General features: G+C 38.0%; 1 long non-coding RNA gene across 1 annotated transcript in view; it reads left to right on the plus strand.

Moving 5' to 3' along the window:
• The window catches only part of LOC115292342, a 370,178-nt gene extending 356,797 nt beyond the window's left edge, over nucleotides 1-13,381 (plus strand). The window contains exons 9-10 of the long non-coding RNA XR_003908941.1: nucleotides 8,476-8,534; nucleotides 13,288-13,381. This is a non-coding gene — a long non-coding RNA (uncharacterized LOC115292342). The remainder of the gene's footprint in view (nucleotides 1-8,475; nucleotides 8,535-13,287) is intronic.
• The last annotated feature ends 4,333 nt before the right edge of the window (nucleotides 13,382-17,714 follow it).

Genomic DNA, 17,714 nt, shown 5'->3' on the forward strand with positions numbered 1-17,714 from the left:
ATGAGAACTCTTAGGCCTTTAAAAAATTAAAAAAAATTTTTTTTCTTGAGAAAGAGACAGCGAGACAGAGTGTGAGTGAGGGAGGAACAGAGAGAGAAAGAGACAAAGAATCTAAAGTGGAATCCAGGCTCTGAGCTGTCAGCACAGAGCCTGATGAGGGGCCTGAACTGATGAACTGCAAGATCATGACCTGAACCAAAATCCGAGGCTTAACTGACAGAGCCACCGAGGTGCCCCCCAGGATTTGCCCTCTTAACAACTTTTCTCTGTAGAGGTATTAGCTATGTCTTCATGTTACCCATTTCATCCCTACTAGTTAGTTATCTTATGACTGGAAGTGTGTACTTTTAGACCACCTTCCTCCAATTCCCCCTTCCTCACCCCCGCTTCGGGTAACCACAAGTCTGATCTTTTTTTCTGTACATTTAGAACACCCTGCCTCTTGAACCAAATGATTCGTTCTGGACTCATTACTTGCAAACTGTGCAGTCTTAGGGCGCTCAGAAACAACACTGACATGATAAGCATGAAAGCTCGTTGTAAATTGTGCACCCTGATTCAAATCTAAAACACTATCATGATTACTCATCAGACTGCCATCATTGTAACTTGGTTATATTAGTTAAGATGGCACTGATTGGTCTTTTATAGGATAAGTACTGAAATGTAAATTCTTTTAGCTTAAAGGGATTTTTAAGTGTTGTCACAGAAAATCAGGGCTGGAAGGGACCATAGGAATTAGAGAGTTCAGAGGCTTAGCTTTGTAGACGCTAAAACTAAAGCCCAGCGACATGAAGTGTCTTTCCAAAGACCACCCACGTGCTTTAATGATTGCCAGAACCAGATTTCATTCCCTGATATAAATTATCGTTGATTTCTAGTTGAGAGGGTATCTCATTCTAAGACTTGTCAAAGCTATTCTCCATCAAACAAATTAACAAAAATCAAAGAGAACACAACAGACATGTGTCTAGTCTTGGGCCTCACCTTTTGCAATTGGAGACTTAGGCATAAAATAGGTCTAGGATAAGACTAATTGCATTTGTTTTTACTTGACATTGTGTTTAGAGATTCAAGACTTGTGACAGCATCTCGTGAAGCTGAAAGCAGACAGACTGAATAATTTGCTCTCTACAAAATGATTGGTTTCTAATTTCCAGTTGAAATAGGTTCCTTCTTTTATTTGAGAGCATTTGGAAGCCAAGGATTTGAAACTCTACTTTATGTGATATTGTACCTTTGTATAAAAATAAGATACGAAAAATCGCCCAAATGCCAACAATGAGAAAAGATAGGATGTTAGTTTAACAGTAGCTTATGTCAGTGGCCATGTGTCTGCACTTCTAATTGAAGCTGAGATAAAGAGGAAGGAACCTCGTTTTGAGCCCTAATTACTTACTATTGCCTCAGCTCATCTTTCCTATCATTTATGAGAATCAAGGTGACACCAGTGTTTCCTATAATATTGAATTGTGTCAAAGAAGGGCCTCTTTCCCCAGAAAGCTTTAATTAGGAAAACTCTTTAGGGAAGCAAAAAGTAGTTCGGCATAAATTAAAGTACTCAAACTGAGGGGCACCTGGGTGACTCAGTAGGTTAAGTGTCAGACTCTTCATTTCTGCTCAGGTCATGATCTTATGGTGCAGGAGATCGAGCCCTGTGTAGGGCTCTGCACTGACAGCAGGGAGCCTGCTTGTGATTCTCTCTCTCCCTCTCTCCCTGCCCCTTTCCCACTTGCTCATGTGCACAAGCAAGCGCTCTCTCTCTCTCTCTGTCTCTTTCACACATACACACAAATAAATAAATAAATAAACTTTTAAAAAACTACTCAAGCTGAGAATAAACTGACTAGTACAACTAGTACTTGTGTACTAATGAACCTTTTCTTCTGGCTTTGGTAATGCCTTTAAGTGATTTCTTCCCATCATACACAGAGCAAAACAATGCAGATCAGAGTGAGAAAAAGAAGTTTCTTGAAGGTTTATGATGTACGTGTGAATGACTTTCTAATACTCAACAGGGACACAAGATTTGAAAGGCTAATGGCTCTTTGAAAAGAATTGGGGCATTTTTTTTTAAAGAAAAAAAAGCAGAAAGAATCCTCAGTCGGTATATTTTGGCTTTTTCAATGGGCAAGCAGGTGTTCCCTAAGTTTCTCAAAACTACTCTCTCCTGTGCTTCTGGAAGGACAAACTTTTATGTGTAAAAATCTAACAAAGGGCTTGTGGCTCTTTATTGCCCTTGGTAAATTGTTTTAGAATGTTTCTGTCTTATTCATCGCCACACTCTTTCTATTAATCCTCTCATTAGGATGTGTGGTTTCATTATTTGTTATATTAATTTTACTTAATTTAGGATCTTTAAAGTATTATGTTTAAAAACACTTAGGAGTCTGGACTGCTGAGAAATTATGCTCTAGAATGTTAAAATTAAAAACCATGCCACCCATCTTGAAAACTAACAAACAAAATAAAAGCAAAGCCTTGAGACTTTGCACCACTCATTGGCCTGGTGTTTTTCAAGCATTAGGAAGTCAAGAAAATCTCCTAATAAGAAAGCTATTTGTCTCCCATAACAATAAGAGGAAAGTACCCAAAGACAAAACAAAACAAAACAAACAAAAAAACCAAAAAAAAAGTAAAAAACAAACAAAGAAAAATAATAAAACAGCCATGGATTGCATTTTTAGTGGGTTTTAAATTTTGCTTGTTTCTGGTTATTTTATTGGGCTTTTTGAGGGAAGGTTTTTTTTTTTTCTTGAAAATCTCAGAGTTCAAATCTTTTTGTAAGAGACTCAGGCATTTTTGTAAATCAGTGGTGGCACATGATTAAGTAGAGAAGGGATGTTGCTAATGGGCATTTTTTGGGGAATCTGAATCCCGGGTCTTCCCCAGATAAAATAACCAGTTACAACAATAGAAAAAGGGAAAGGATTTGAAGAGGTAGTTAATGAAAGATGATATTCAAATGGCCAATAAACATATGAGAAGGTGCTCCATTTTGTTAGGACATGGAGACAGGAAAATTAAAACCACAGTGTGAAGCCCCTATACACCCACAGTAATATTTTAAAAGTGAAAAAAATTTAAATCTTGATGAGGATGTAGAATAAGTGAAACTCTCATAAACTGTTAGTGGGAGTATATCATGGGTGTACCTAACTTGGAAACTGGGTTGTTTGGTATATAAAACTTGACTTTGAGCAAGTTATTTACCTGATGAGTTTCTGTGTCTTATCTGTATGTACATGGGGATAATGATAGGGACATCAGAGAATTGCAGTAAGAATTAAACAAGGTTATGTGTGTAGAAAACAGGAAGGAAAGCAGGGCATGTGGATGCAGGTATAATAGGAGATGGATGTAGTATTGGGAACTATAAGTAGAAATATACTTAACAAAATTTTATCCTGGGGTAACTTATGCCAATGTTATCTTTTCTGGGAAATGTTAAAATTTCTGAGAAAAGTTAGCCTTGCATATTATTCAAAGTGTTTTATTAATCTTTGGGGGAAGGAAATAACCAATAACTGATTGCAAGTCACTCTGCAAATGCCAGGGGGTTTATAGTAAAACATTTGTCAAGAATTTAATTTTTATTAAGGGTGCTGAAGCATCTTTCTAGTTAGAAAACCCATCCCATAAAAGGGTGATCGTTCTATGGACTGCATTCTTCACATTGAACATAAGGGTCGGTTCCAGAGAAAAATATAATTTTCTCCAGACGTGTCAGTGAAAAATATAAAGTAACACATTAGGTTTATATAAATATTTCTCCTTCAGGTTATTTTCTTTCATTTATTATCATATATACTAACAAAAATAAAATAATATAGAAGTACATGTAAAACTCCCCTGTACCATTGTATGCTGATTCAGCTTTTTCTCCAGAGACAACTTTAAAAGATTTTGTGAATATGCTTTGTCTGTGTGTTTGCTCAGTATATGTGTATGCGTGCACAGTTGCACCTATACAAATGTGAAGGGTTTTGTATGTGTGTTTTCTTTAAAAAAATTATATTGAGGCACCTGAATGGCTCAGTCAGTTATGTCTGACTCTTGATTTTGGCTCAATGATCTCGCAGTTCACGGGATTGAGTCCTGCTCCTGGCTCTACACTGAGCCTGCTTGGGATTCTCTCTTTTCCTCTCTCTGCCCCTCCCCTGCTCCCTCTCTCTCTTGTCTTCTCTCAAAAGACATAAGTAAATAGATAAGGAACTATATCTTATGTATTATTTTCAACCGAATTTGTTAAGTTGATGATACGTTTTGGAAATCTTCCTATGTAAATCTATATATACTTATTCTTTTAACAGATGTTTTAGTGTTTCAGAATATAGAAATACCATATTTTGTTTTAAACGTGCTTCCTTTGGATGTCATTTGGATTGTTCCCATATCTTCCTATTTTTCACAATGCTGTATGTAGCCTCATGCAACATGCCTTACGTAACTCCCCCTGGGCATGCACGCGAGGGTTTCCCTGGATAGGTATTGAGGCATGCAATGGCTTGGTCTTTGGGGGTACCCATTGTTCATCTAGTAGCTAATGCCAGAAAGCTCTTAAAAATGAATAAATGAATGCTCTTCACCTTAATCAACAACGTAAATGAAAGTTTCACTTTCCTTGTAGCTTCACTAATAGTTAATATCGTTCTTCTAAATTTGTTTCAGTACAGTGGTTAAGAAGTAAATTTTAGTATTGCTGAAATATGCAAGTCTCTGAATACTGAGGCAGAACATTTTGGCATTTATTGTTCTTCTGACTTTCTGACTACCATTACCTATGTTATTGCTTCTGATTTTTCTGTGCCTTTTAGTGGGCTCTTGATGGTAGCGTAAGTCTTCTGGAGCTTCTGAGTTGCAATTCCAAGCCTAAGAAAAATCTCCATACCACAAGAATAAGCTTCCCTTTCTTCTTGTCCTAGATTTCCTTTCAGGAAGCAAGGAAGCAGGCTATTTGGTCTCAAACTTTGGTATACACAGGAATCACCTGGGGAATCTTGTTAAAATGCAAATCCTGATTCAGCAAATATTGGGTGGAGTCTGCATTTCTTTTTTCTTTTTAAAATTTTTAATGTTTATTTTTGAAGGAGAGAGAGACAGAGCGTGAGTAGGGGAGAGTCAGAGAGAGTAAGAGATACAGAATCTGAAGACAGGCTCCAGGCTCCAAGCTGTCAGCACAGAGCCTAACCCGAGACTCAAACTCATGAACTGTGAGATCATGACCTGAGTCAAAGTTGGACGCTTAACTGGGAGTCTGCATTTCTAATCAGCTTACTGGTGGCCCTAAAGCTGCTCATGGTGGCCCATGTTATAGGGAATTACATGACTGGCACATAGAGAACATTTAATTTATTTACATTGAATGACCAAATTATCTGGAGATGTTGCAGATCAGGTGGTACCTAGGGTACCTGGGTGAATATCTTTGGCTCACCCGGCCCAGTTGTAACATTGATAATTTCCATAGTCAAATGCTGAAATAATTCTGTAGCCCGCCTCTTCCTTATTTTTCTGAAAAAATAATTCCCATTGTGTTGGGGGCCGCCGAGTTTTGGCCACCTCAGGCAAGGAGATATCGCTCTCCAGGGAGCGACCAAGGAAAACAAGATTTACATCTGGAGGCTAGGAGAGTGCATTTCCTGGTCCGGGATTTAGAGACAGTCATACTGGGCCAGACGAGAAAATAAGCCAAAATGAACAAAAGATCAAACCGCATTCTGGTTTATGCAGCGCTGAGCTTCCCCTCCCCCGCATTGCAGAGGCAAGTCTGGGCGCTTCTTTTGATGCTGTGTCCGGAGTTTCAGTTTCAGTTTCTCCTTTCTCTAATAATCATTTGACTCTGTTACCTGGCAGCCAACCTGGGTCAGTTCCCCGCCCCAAACCCTATATAAGAGTGAATTATTTTCTTAATAAAGGGGGCTTGATCAGAAATCGCTTGTCTTGCCTCACTCTCTGTGCGTCCCCTTCCTGCCCTATTTCTCTCTCCCTCCCTCAGGAAGGAACCCACAAGGATTTTCAGCCCTGCTGGCCGGGGGCGGAACGACACCATTGAAGTATGTAAATTCCTATAGTACTTCTGTGCACAGGATTGCCTTCTTATTCTTGACAAAATTTCCTGCCAAAGTTAAAAGTAGTCAATCTATCTATCTGTCTGTCTGTCTGTCTGTCTGTCTGTCTATCTATCCACTCATCCATAGTTCTCTATTCTTTATTATATTCCTTATTGTACCATTTTAATGCTTTGAATAGATTTTATTCTTTTTCATCAGATCCTTTTAATTTCATGGAATCTTCACATTTAATATGTTTTAATATCCCCAGGTAGTAAGTAGACAATTTTTCAGGTGTTGGAGGCAGGATCAATTTCCTGCCAGCTGATGGTAAAGACAGAAAGTAGATGTGGATGGGTTTGGGTCCAGTGCCCAGGTTCTCATCACATTATGACTATTTTTTAGTTTGTTTTTGAGAGAGAGAGGGCATGAGCAGGGGAGAGGCAGAGAGGGGGCCAGAGGATCTGACATGGGCTCTGCACTGACAGCAATGACCCTAATGAGAGACTTGAACTCATCAACCCTGAGACCATGACCTGAGCCAAAGTTGGACGCTAAACTGACTGGGCCACCCAGGCACCCTGATGACTTATTTAATAATACAATCTTGATCTACTGCCTCCTTGATTACTAACACTGACCCTAAACCAACTTGTTGAAAAGCATAATTTAAATAAGCTAAATGCCCTTATTTTGAGTATAGTTTGATGAGTTTTTACATATATTTATACCCGTGTAACCAAGTATTTTTTTTATAGTTTATTGTCAGGTTGGTTTCCATATAACACCCAGTGCTCATCCCAACAAGTACCCTCCTCCATGCCCATCACCCATTTCCCCCTCTCCCCCACCCCCATGAACCCTCAGTGTGTTCTCAGTATTTAAGAATCTCTTGTGGTTTGCCTCCCTCCCTCTCCTTAACAACATTTTTCCCTTCCCCTCCCCTAAGGTCCTCTGTTAAGTTTCTCCTGTTTCACATATGAGTGAAAACATATGGTATCTTTCTCTGCCTGACTTATTTCACTTAGCATAACACCCTTGAGTTCCAACCACATTGCTACAAATGGGCAGATTTTATTCTTTCTCATTGCCATGTAGTACTCCATTGTATATATAAACCACAACTTCTTGATCCATTTGTCAGTTGATGGACATTTAGGCTGTCTCCATGATTTGGCTATTGTAGAAAGTGCTGCTGTGATCATCGGGGTACATGTGCCCCTATGCATCAGCACGACTGTATCCATTGGGTAGATCCTTAGCAGTACTATTGCTGGGTCATAGGGGAGTTCTATCGATAGTTTTTTGAGGAACCTCCACACTGTTTTCCAGAGCAGCTGCCCCAGTTTACATTCCCACCAACAGTGTAGGAGGGGGCCCATTTTCCCACATCCTCGCCAGCATCTATAGTTTCCTGAGTTGTTAATTTTAGCCACTCCAGCCGGTGTGAGGTGGTATCTCAGTGTGGTTTTGATTTGTAACCAAATGTTTTTATTAATCCAAATATTTCCTCATGTCTCTTTGAGGTTAATTCCTAACTCTTGACTCCAGGTTACCACTAAACTGTTTTCTGTCACTCCATTGCCTATTCTAGTATTTCATTTAAAGGGAATCATATGGTATGTTGTGGTGTTGCCTTGTTTCTTTATCTAGGAATAATGTTTTTTTTATATTCACCCATCTTAGTAGGTCATTCTCTTTTTTTAAAAGCTTATTTTTATTTTGAGAGTGAGAGAGAGAGAGAGAGAGAGAGAGAGAGAGAGAGAGAGAGAGCGCACGCGCAAGTGGGATTGGGGCAGAGAGAGAGGAGACAGAATCCTAAGCAGGCTCCACACCGTCAGCATAGAGCCCACTGTGGGACTTGAACTCATGAACCATGAGATCATGACCTAAGCTGAAATCAAGAATCTGTCACTTATAGACTGAGCCACTCAGGTGCCTCTGTTCCCTTCTTTATCATAAAGTAATAGTCCATTGTATGGATATACCATAACGTATGTATCCATTTGCCTCCTGTTCCACAAATAAACCTATTAGCATTCTTTTGACAGTCTTTTTGTGAATATATCATTTTATTACTCTTGAGAAACTCCTAGGAGTAGAATTGCTGGGATATACAGGAAATATATTTTACCAGTCACTTCAATAAATTCCCATACCTATGATAATCTGAGTTCTCCAATATTGCATAGGATTGTATATTGTTTTACATTTTCTAACTTTGTATTTATTTTAATTCCTGAGGTTATCATATATTTCTTTTTTAACTTATAGGAAAAAAAACTTAACACTGAGCTATGGACATAGCATAACTGCTTGTTGGATTATTAAGCCCTCTTTGAGATGAATTTGTAAAACTTTCATTGGGTGTGATTCAGGTAGACATAAATAGTAATGGACTCCCACTTTTCCTTCTGGGTAGCTTTGTGACCTACTGGGACCACCTGGATCATCCTGAAACTCTTGCTGGGACCATCAACGGTAGGTTCTAATATTCCATCAGGGTTGCTGAGTTAAAAGAAAGCAAGAGTAGGCGTGCTATTTTTGACTTTGCCACTTAGAAAGATTCAATCTGAAAATAAAGCCATCACAAACAACACTGTATTGTGTACCTGAAAATTGTGAAAATAGTAAATCTTAAACATTCTGATCACGCACACATAAAATGGATAATTTTGTGAGATGACAGATGTATTAATTGTGTGGTTACTTCACAATATATACATACATCTTATCATCACATTGTACATCTCAAACTTATACAATTTTATATGTCAATTATATGGTAACAAAAATGGAGGTGGGGGTAAAGCCATCACAGGGAGGAGACAAATTTTTGATGACATTTTGAAGCACAGATGAAAAAACTTCATTAGCCTCCAGCAGCACCTACATCTGAACTTTACATGGTGTATGGAAGTTGAAATGTATTTTGTAACTTGTTATTGAAAGACTCCTGTTTAATTCATTGTACCTTAGTAATACCAGCTCCAAACTACACATCCACTCTATTAGCAATAAGACATATCAAAAGATATCTTTCTTTGAATATATTGACTTGGCCTCAACATCAAGGATAATGTCTTGCTAATTTTCTTTAGACTCCTTTAGAATTTTAAAAATACATAAATGATAAAGGCACTAGATTTTCATCTTTGTATACCTAAAATTATTCCTAAAACTGGATTTGAAGTGTCTACTCAATGTTAGAAGCTATCAGAAGATAAGTATTCTCAAAGATACCTGATTTAAGACCAGTGGGGAAAAAGTGTTTAAGCATTGTTGCTACAGTGACACATAATTATGGTTATCTTACATGAGAGCCCCATTAGTGTTGAACAGTGTTATTACTTTTGGTTTGAATCTGCCAAATAATTGCCTCAATTATCTGCTCCACATTGGCCATGGGATGTTGGCCAGGACAATTATTCTTGTTTCCTGCTGGATCACAGTTTAGTGATCTCATAGACAAAACTTCATCTCAATGTCAGAGAGTTGGTAAAGACTCACATAATTACTTTACATCATTGTTGTGGCTGAGACATAATTCTTCTGTCAGTCTGTGCTGAGCAATCCCGTTGAAAATGAATGGTTTTGAAATAGCAGAGCTGTATCATATTGGTAGAGAGAGACATTCTCAGGGCAATCATAATTACATGTTGCCATAGTGACAGTGAAGGACAGAGATTTATCCAGGTGCTTACTGCTTTCCAGGAAAATTCCCATTGGACCTGGTGGTTGTCAATGTCAGGCATCTTCCCCAGGCCAAAGGAAAACCTACAAGATTATCATCATCATGTTCTGATTGAAGAAGGCCTCAGTCCATTTTATTTGCAATAGTAATCTCAGGAACATATCCACAAATCTGAGTAAAGGCAGCAAAATTAAAACTAGATTATCCAATGGGAGATGACATGTTAGCTCCTAACTCGTAGTATCTGGGAAGATGGAAATCTTAGGGCTTCCAAATGCCCTCATTTAATTTTCAGATTTAAAAGTGTGGAAACATGTACTTTTCATATACCTCATTTAGGTGTCAACACAATCTTGTGAGTACTGCTCACACGTGTAACAACATGTGTGGATCTCAGAACCATTATGTTGAGTGAAGGGTGTCAGAGTCAGGGGCAGCAAGTAGAATAAGTCCCTCTATATAAAGTTTAACATTAGGCAATGATAATTTATGATCATGAAAGTCACATGTATATACCCTTCCACATTTTAACTTACCTTTTAGAAAAGAGAACTATGAGAGACTCACTATCCTAGCATCAGTTTTCAGCTCTGCCACTTGCTGGCTATAAGAACTTAGGCAAATTTTAGTTCTTTTGACTCTAAAATAGTCTCCTTCCAGCTCTGATTTTCTGAATATTGTCTATAAAATTATCTGTAAAACTCCTCACCATCTATCCTTTCTAGAAGGTAGAATTGAATGGAAGGGGGCTAAGGGAAGTTTGTGGGTGGTGGACATGTTCCATATTTTAACTGGTGTGGTGATTACACACACATATATATTTGTTGTTAAAACTCAGCATGTTGTTCACTTAGAGTCTGTACATTTTTACTGTACTGACTGTAAATTTTACTGACTGTAAATGTGCAAAAATTCAAAAAGAAAATCTCTATGAGTTATTCTTATGAGCCACATTTTACTCAGGAGACAAATGGGACTCAAGAAATGAAGTGACAGTTTGCTTAAGTTCATTGCAGGAGTTGGGAAATCTATAGTATTCAACGAGAATTGCAGTCTTTTGAGAAGTGGGAAGATTTTCATCATGATATTAATTGTAAGTCTAATGCCTGTGTATATAGGGCATTAGAAGAAAGCACAACAAAAGTGAAAAGAAATGTTTCCCACATTCTGCTCTATTTATGTGTACCTTTACATTTTACAGAGGTAACTGGCAATGAGTTATTGCTTTTTCACTAGGAAAAGCAGAGAGAAAGGCTTCCCAGCAGGGGAAGTCATAATGATGTCACCGATCTGCAATGTTCTGAGACATATGCTATGTAGAGCATCCTGATAGGTGTTTTTCTTTAGAGAGGCAAAAAATTTGACATAACAGCTCTCAGTCTGCAAAGTGGTTCCTGAATAAGGACTCACTGCACAAGTCACTGAGCATCTTATTAAAAAAACACATATCCTGATTCAGTGGGTCTGAAGAGAAAGCCCATCAGTTTGCAATTTTAATAAATTTCCCAGTGGTGATGGTACTACTGGTCTTTGGACCACACTTTGAGTGACAAAGAAGGTTATCAAAGCTGAAGTGGGATGTGCTCTTCACCTAAGTTCTCAAACTCAAGTAGTGACCTGAAACCAGAACCCACAATGATAAGTTTCTTTATTCTCCAACCCCTCTCATGTAAGAAACAAAATGAGAGGTGTACAAATATAAGTCTAAACATTTGGAACCAAGGAGAAAATTTGTTGTAGCCATTTATTCAAATAGGTTGTTTGGAATTATCGAATATAAGCAATTTGTCCCATTTTTATTGCTGTGTTTCTATATATAAAGCTTTAGGTCAATGTCTTCCTGAATTCCAATATAGAAGTTACTCTTCGAAACAAGGATACATTTGTAATCCTGGAAGTTGCAGAGTGAAATCCACAGAAATGTTTGATCACCACAGCATATAGGCACATGAAAGTTAGTTGTTGATTTTGTACCCATTCTCCAAGATGGCCTTCAATAGTCCTTGCCACTCTTATCCCCACTTTTGGGTAGTGACATTAAGTGACACTGACCTGTGGAACCAATTAAGTGACACTCACCTGTAGAACCAATGGGATGATGAAGTGAATGTTAAAAGTGGATGTTTCAAACTCCAGGATTCTGAAGCACTAGATTACTAAAACAGTGCTTAAAAGAGGGTGAAACTCTATATTCAATGCATATAAGACTATTGATTTAGAAAGGTAGATTCTTTAGTAGCTCCACCCCTCCAACAAATATTATCTAAATATAATCACATCCTGTTTGAACTAACCCTAGTTCTTCATGATTACCAGATTAATTAGGTTAAATTAAATAGGTTTTTCAATGGAGGAAACAAGATAAAAATATAAAACAGTGAATTAGAGCATTTATATTATATGAATGAATAAAACCAATAAGTTATGTGGCCTATTATTAGGTTATGGTCTATGCTCTGGCATGTCTTGATGAAGCCTTAGGTTGGGTCAGTGGCAGGGAAATAGGGAAGGATAGAGATGGATTATTTTGAATAATTGAGAAGATGTCACGATAAATTAATTTGATGTATAAAGGAGAAGGGAGGATAAAAGACATCCTTAAAAATATGTGTCTATTAGATTGAAGAATAATGACATACACTATTGAATGAAATAGATTAATTTGGAAGCTAAGCTAGGATTTTAGAGAGGGGGAAGAGGACAGAAGGCTCTATCTTGAGATATATTGAAAGATAGATACAAGAATCTAGATACAAGAGATACAAGAAAACCTGGGAGAAAATGATTTTAAAAAAATTACTGTCCCCTTGTACAAGATATTGGTGCGTTCCCCCCTTCATTCCCAAACCCTATCCCTGAAAAATAAAGACGGCCAATGTATATATTTTACTTATGGAAAATCTGAGCAAGCAAGAGTTTTAGCAGTATGTCTAATAGTGTAGAGTCAACGAGAGGCTAAAATCCAGCTTTCTCCCAAACCAAGCTATGGTTCTTTCCCGCCGGAGCATACTGTAAACACTGCACAGATTTCTTCTTTATGTTGGCTGTTGGCCCAGGCCCTTGGTGTCTAGAATTAGTCACTGTTTTGAAATGGGAAAGTGTCTGGATAGTTACTGCTGATAGGGTTCTAAAAGACTATCTGTCCTTTGGTGGGTACCTCATAGGATATAGCTTTTGGCTTTAACAATCAGAATTTCAAAGCTATAAATTCACCAAGGGCTTGTAAAAGCTTTGAGAAATCTATCATTACAGCCAAAGTCACAGGAGAATGATTTGTGTAACTGAGTGTCAAGTGTTAATTGACAAATGGGCATACATAATTTTAATAACCAGAGCACTCAGGTTTCCTTTACTGTGTTCCACTTCTGGAAGTGACTTTTGCAATGAGTAAGTTACTTGATGAATATAAAGTTGGAAGAGACTATCTAGCTCTATGGTACATATCCTATACATTGCAGAATATTTCTGCTCTGCTACAGAACATCCATTTTTAGCAACTGAAATATTTGTCTTTAATATCCATTGTTTTCTCTTGCACAGGGTTACTCCAAACAATGAGTTATGCTGCAAATGTTTATTAAGGACCTACCATGTGCCAGGCATTCTTTTAGGGGTTGAAGATATAATGGTGAATAAGAGGCAAGTTTTTATCCTCAGGGAACATACATTTTAGTGGACAGCTGAAGCTTATTCGTTTCTAGATCTCCTTTTTCAGTTATCAACCTCTTCTGTTTTCACATTACTTCCCTTTCTATAATCATAGTTTGTGTTTAATTAGCTGCATTTTTAGAGTGCGTTCCTGATGAAATTTTAGGAAGATAAATTAATGTAATAGATAGCATGTTTCCAAATAATACTTTTGATGGAAGTTGCTATATTGAAGATGACTTTTTTTGGCTTTTGTTTCTCTATTTTTCTGTTTTTATCCTTATTAACGATAGCTTTTAAATTTTTTTCTTTTTAGTATGTAGATTTTTGTTCAGTTTTAATAAGAAAGGGACCTAACTGGAAAAAATATATATATATATGGGTAAACAAATAAATATAGTTACTCTATAATAGCATTAGGAATAAACATATAGTAGATGCTTAACGAATCAGAGGAATTTTAATTTGACAGTAAACTTCAAGCTGTTTACTTCAAAGACATTTGAGGCTAACAGACTAATTATATGTTGCCTGAGGGAAGAGATATTTCCTTCCACTGACTTATTGATTTGTTGGCTTTTAACAGAAAACTATGCCGATCTAATTACAACGAAGGGTTAAAGAGTTAATAACTTCAAACCTGAGGTTGTCCATAATGAAGCACAATGATTAATGGTCTAACAGAAGCAACCATGGATGAATCTGTAGTCAGAGACTTGAAATACCATGTTGATAATGCAGAGGCTTGAAATACTCTGAGCAATTTTTCTTTCTATATGAAAATGATGTTAAAATTTCTAAATGTTATTGTAACTGGACCCATAGCATAGTGATCACTTGTGACGGAGTCTCCAAATGTTGTTTACTAGGCGTCTTCCTGATTATTAATTTTTTAAGAAACAAAATTCCTGTTAGGCTAATATACTCATCAGTGAGGTACTGTACCTTCTCCAAAAACCAACTTGTCTAAGTCAATATGAGAGTTGTGAAAGGGAACATAATCAGTGGATCGACATCAGGAATCCTGGGAAGTTAAGGCAGATCACCAGGTTATCCACATACATCTCTCTCCCCAACCCTGCCAGAGCAGGGATTATAAAGGTAATGTGGAGGCTTATAATTGGGACTATATAACTGGGACCTCTTCTTCCAGGCTTAGCTTCCACCTAGTTTAGAGAGCTGGCCTCAGTGCTTTAACCAGAGGACTGATACTAAAGGTACTTTCTGTATTTATAGGAACTGGAGGGGGAATGGGGATAGGGTGATGGGAATGGTCTGTTTCTCTTCAGTTTCTTGCTCTTCTAAGAGTGATTCATGGACCAGCCACATTGACATCCTGTGGAAGCTGGTTAGAAATATGGAACCTCAAGCCTCATCCCAGACCTGCTAAATCAGAATCTGCATTTAGGATGATACTCTAATGATTCATATGCAGGAGAAAGTCTGAGAAACACTGCTTTAGGTGATGGCCAATAATCATCATTTGATTACTTGTACACCAGTGGTTCTCAACATTCTCTTCACATTGCTATCAGCAAGGGAGCTTCCAAAAATGCTAATGCTGCATTCCATCCCTAGAGATTTCATTTGTTGGGGTTGTGACTTGGGCACTGGCAGCCTGAAAGATGTTCAGATTTGAGTGTGCAGCCAAGTTTAGGAACTATAACTTGGTTACTGGTGCTGTCTTGTTTGAAAGTTTTCTAGGGCCCCATTCTATCCTATTTGGGTTATTGTTTTCACTACCTATCAATTATATTCCATATGCTTCCAGTTTGCAGAGGTTCCTATACAATTCTGTCCCACTAATGGCATGAGTTCCCTTTATTGTCAAATACCGTCATATATATTTAAATTTTTTGCTTTAACTCTTTCCAAAGGAAAATATGTTCCAGGTCATGTGGCTGTACATTAGTTATATACTAGTACATCTTTGACTCCATTTTTCTTTTTCACTGTCCTTTTTTCTTCCTGGCATGGCCAGATTCTTAAAAATCCAACATAGCTACACCATTCTCAACCCCTTGTTCTCCGCTCTTGGTCTATCTTTTTTGATTTTTCATTTATGTATGGGAATTCCTGAGGACTCCAGTTTTTGCAGGGTTTCCCAAGAGTGGCACTATTGACATTTGGGGCCAGAGAATTTTTGATGTAGATGACTGTCAGATGTTCAGCAGTGTCCCTGGCCCTTACCTACCAGATGTCAGTAGCGCGCCTCAACTTCCCCTCTAACCTCCCTAGTTTGTGACAGACATATTTATGATTGCCAAATATTCCATAGCAGGCAGAATTCCCTCTGGTTTGATGACCACTGAGCTATATGGGATTGTCAAACATTTACAATGGCAAATACTGCAGCAAGTGCATTTTAAAAATATTATTTCATAAGTGAGAAGGTCTTTACTATCTTCAAGGGTACTTTTTTTTCCTTTTCATCAATTGTATTTCATATGCTGATGTCCTGGGTTTGTCCTGAGTTCCTAAAATTTTATTCTTCACTATGAAGATGGTTTAGTTCATACAAAATGAAGTGTGATTTACTTGTTATAAGTTAGTGAGACTTTTCATTTGAAAAAATTCACAGAGAGAGAGGGGGGGGATCAGTGTCCAGAGGTCCCAATCTTAGAATAAGAATAATTAGAATGATTATTAGAATAATTACTCCACTAATGGTCACTGTTTGGACTGAATCATGGCTAAAATTACATTATCTTGGAAAACAAGAATTTACCCAACATGCTGATCCCTTCTGACTTCTATCCCTGAGGTTCAATATGTGAAGATTCCATCTTCATTATAGTCCCTTTGAGATTTAAAAAAAAAAAAGTATACACTAAGTGAGTCTGCATGAGTAGACTGTCTTCCATCTATTTCATAGAAAGGAACTTCTCTTGCCAATACTTTCCTAAATGCTCACAGCTCTAATGAACCAAAGACCCCACATGAACACATTATGGAAACACCATAGATGGATAAACAGAAGCTCATCCTGAGCTTCCTACTTCCCATCCAACTGATAAAATTAGCTGAAGGTAAGATGGATCAAGGACTGCCACCATAGGGCACATGCAGTAGTACACATGGAACTGAAAGTCCAGTGTTTCCAAAGGAAGATTTCATCTTAGGGACACAATCGTATTTCATTTATGCTATATTTGGCATGACCCGTTCACACTTTTGAGATTTTAGTCAACGCAAATTGAAGATGGTTGCAGAATGGCAGCGAGCACTTGAGGCAGAGATTTGCACCTGGAAACTGAATTGTCACCGAGGGGAAGGAGGCTTTTGCTAGATTAAAGAAGTGTTTTCAGTTATGCTTTGTATTTTAAAGCCAATATCTGAGCACCACCTTTTCATCCTTTGAGCCTCATGGGGAAGCAGATCTTTCATTTCCACACCTGCTGCCTGACTCACCAGGACTGGCCCTTCACCTGCCTCACATGGTTTTTCTGGACTTGGCTGGCCTCTAGCAGGGTGTGGCTGAGTGCGTTGCCAGACGTGTAGCTGAGTGATTTGTCTTCCCTGTGACAGAGACACTAAAAACTTTCTTTGAACAGATACAAATAGGGCAAACTGAAAGGGGAAAATTTTTGTCAGAATTTATTTTAGTTTAGGAAGTATTTTTGTTGTTGTTGTTGTTGTTGTTACTTTGGGGGTATATGGCCATTGATTCTTTCTTTCTTCCTTTCTTCCTTCCTTCCTTCCATTCTTTCTTTCTTTCTTTCTTTCTTTCTTTCTTTCTTTCTTTCTTTCTTTCTTTCTTTCTTTTCTTTCTTCTCTTCACCTCCTTCAGCTCTTCCCTCCCATTCACTAACCTGTCATGAACAGTTTCAGAAACTCTAGCAGTAAATGGACTTGCCCTTGTCATTTGGCTTGAAGTTCGCAGATGACAAACGGGTTTTCCCCTGTGCGTTGCATTCTTTTAACAATGTGAAAACTTCACTTGGTCCACCTTTGCTTTGGTCTGAAATAGCCAAACAGTTGTGTCAGTTGTTAGTGCTGAAGCCTTCAGAAAAGGCCTCCGCCCTTCATTTCCGTTTTTGTTTTTCAGGTTACATTACTTGATGCTTCGTGCAGTGGCATGGGCTTTAGGAATAAATAGATGCCTATTTGCTGACCTTAAAGATAGGATGCATTCATAATGTTAACAGTCAAATACTTTCTATATGCTGGAACAAATGGTTTTCTATGTATTACATTTCTTTTTAATGTTTATTTTTGTATGAGAGACAGAGACAGAGTGTGAGCAGGGGAGGGGCAGAGGGAGAGAGGAAGACACAGAATCGGAAGCAGGCTCCAGGCTCTGAGCTGCCAGCACAGAG

The sequence above is a fragment of the Suricata suricatta genome, chromosome 5 (assembly GCF_006229205.1).
Source record: "Suricata suricatta isolate VVHF042 chromosome 5, meerkat_22Aug2017_6uvM2_HiC, whole genome shotgun sequence".
NCBI lineage: Eukaryota > Metazoa > Chordata > Mammalia > Carnivora > Herpestidae > Suricata > Suricata suricatta.